The 2,238-nt window shown below is 38.2% G+C and overlaps 1 pseudogene; it reads right to left on the bottom strand.

Moving 5' to 3' along the window:
* Positions 1-1,355: 1,355 nt before the first annotated feature.
* Positions 1,356-1,850, bottom strand: LOC128046861 (gametocyte-specific factor 1-like; annotated as a pseudogene).
* Positions 1,851-2,238: the final 388 nt, after the last annotated feature.

Here is a 2,238-nt window from a genome sequence, read left to right as displayed (position 1 = left end):
GCATCCTATATGCCACGTTGCTTGGCCAAAAAAAAAAAAAAACAAAACGAGAGAGAGATGGATAGGGCTGGGCATAACAAAATTCAGGGGCATAGACTAGAAGAAGGTCAGAAGCAAAAGGTTGTGGTCGAGGATGGCAGGAGGGCACTGGGAAGAGCAGAACAGGCAGCAGTTGAAATTCAGGGTTCAGAGTATCTGTGAGAAAACAGGTGGGTGTGAAATTCAGACGAACATCCTGAGAATCATGGATCAGACTAACAGAACCAAGCACAGTACAGCTGGAGTTTGACTTCGGTTTCAGGCCAGATAGGACAGGATTATGTGTAGCCATTGGACAGTGTGGACCAAGAGATATGAGCAGTTGTGATGGTAGATTGTGTTGGTGCTGGTGATGATCACTGGGAGCTTTGTTAGGGGCTGTATTCCTCACAGCAGGGAACTTTCAGAGCTCCAATATACATTATATTCCCTTTTGAACCAAGTCTTCCTTCTCAGTGTTTCTGATTGTGTCCATGGCACTCTAATTCTCCTTATGGCTTCCTCCCAAACTCTTCGGCTCCTTTCTCTCTTTCCTCTCATATCCAGTTGGTCCCAGATAATTGTTCAGTGTAAAAATATCAAAGTAGCAGCTAGTAAACTGTGGAACTCAGACAAGTTATTCAGTCATTCATTCAGTGTACATCAGTTTTGTACCTGTGCTAATTATCAACTTGGATATTTGCTGTATAACAGGGTATTTACTAGCCATTCAAGTTGAGCACTTGAAATATGGCTAATGTGACTAAGAAACCAAAATTTTAAGTATTTAAAAATTGTATGTATTTTACGTTTAAAATAGAAGGTAGCAGGGTAACATTTTTCTGTTAAACACAAATTTATTATTTTGGTAGGACTGGATTTTACTTTAACTACTGAATATTTAGCATCCATGTTGAGATATACTCTAAGTGTAGAATGTATAATGGATTTTGAAGACTTAGTATGAAAAAAACCTATAAAATATCTCATTAATAATTTTTATACGATTATACCTGAAATGGGAAATATTTTAGATACCTTACATTAGACAAAGTATTACTATTGAGACTACCTTTACTCATTTCTTTTTGCTTCTTATTTTTAATTTATTTTTCAAGTTATCTGTAATGATGGTTGATTTGAAACAGTTCTTCTAAGCATGAGGATTCTTTCTTGCATCAAATGAGTAAGCACTCATAGAGGGGGAGGAAAAAAAGGTACTTGTCACTTTGAAAGTAACATTTATCTTTCTATAATTAGATTAGGAGGAAAAAAATGAAGAACCCGCTGTAGCAGGAAGAAGCAAGGGCCTCGCATTTGATGAGATAGATATTCAGTTAGTATGCATTTCCATTGTTTTTCCATGGCAGAGGCTTGGGAACTTGCAGGCCTGAAGCCAGGTTACTCTTAGGCTCCATAACGATGTTGCTTGGCTGGCAGGGCTGTGGTTACCACAGTAGTTGGCCGTGCCTGCAGACAAATGGGGTGCTGGTCTGTTCCTACAGATCTTTATCCCTGTGTTCATCGTGAGGAGGGGACCTGTTATGTGGTCTCGGTCAGAGTCTCTTGTCCAGGGTTCCTGGATGACTACATCCTGCTCAATACAGCTTTTGTCATCACAGCTTGACATATGCCTGATTTCAGCCAGAGGAACCTGATGGTAAGCACTGAAGGGGCAGATAGCCAGATTTTTTAAATAATCAGGATTATTCTTTTTGTACTTGATAAGATGATAAGGAAATCTGCAGGCACATATCTGATTTTTTTTTTTAATCATAGGGACATTGTAATAGCCTTTCAGGGTCCAGGGTATCAATGTAAGTTTCTTCCATCTTGGAAATGAAGGAACCAAGTCCAAGTGCTTGGCTGAGTCACGCTCTCCCCAAAGTCACCTATTTTGTAAGTGTGACCACTAGAAAATTTAAAATACATATGTGGCTTATTATATTTCTGTTAGACAGTGCTGAGTAGGACTACGTGATTATTTTTTATCTTTTTCCATTAAAATTCTTGGAGGGTGATCAGTCCTTACAGCTTTTCCTCTCAAAATGTTTTTATTACCTTTTCAACCCCTATGTATGTATTTCCTCTAACAATGATCTCCAAGATGAAGGAACTTTTATAATACTGAAAACAACTTGGAAATGAAATCTTTGTTTCATATTTCTATACCCTTCTCTAGAAATTCTCAATTGACATTTGAACATCACAAGAATTTTG

Source organism: Budorcas taxicolor, chromosome 4, assembly GCF_023091745.1.
Source record: "Budorcas taxicolor isolate Tak-1 chromosome 4, Takin1.1, whole genome shotgun sequence".
Taxonomy (NCBI): Eukaryota; Metazoa; Chordata; class Mammalia; order Artiodactyla; family Bovidae; genus Budorcas; species Budorcas taxicolor.
The sequence above is the reverse complement of the archived record's forward strand: the minus strand, read 5'-3'. Positions and strand labels throughout refer to the sequence as shown.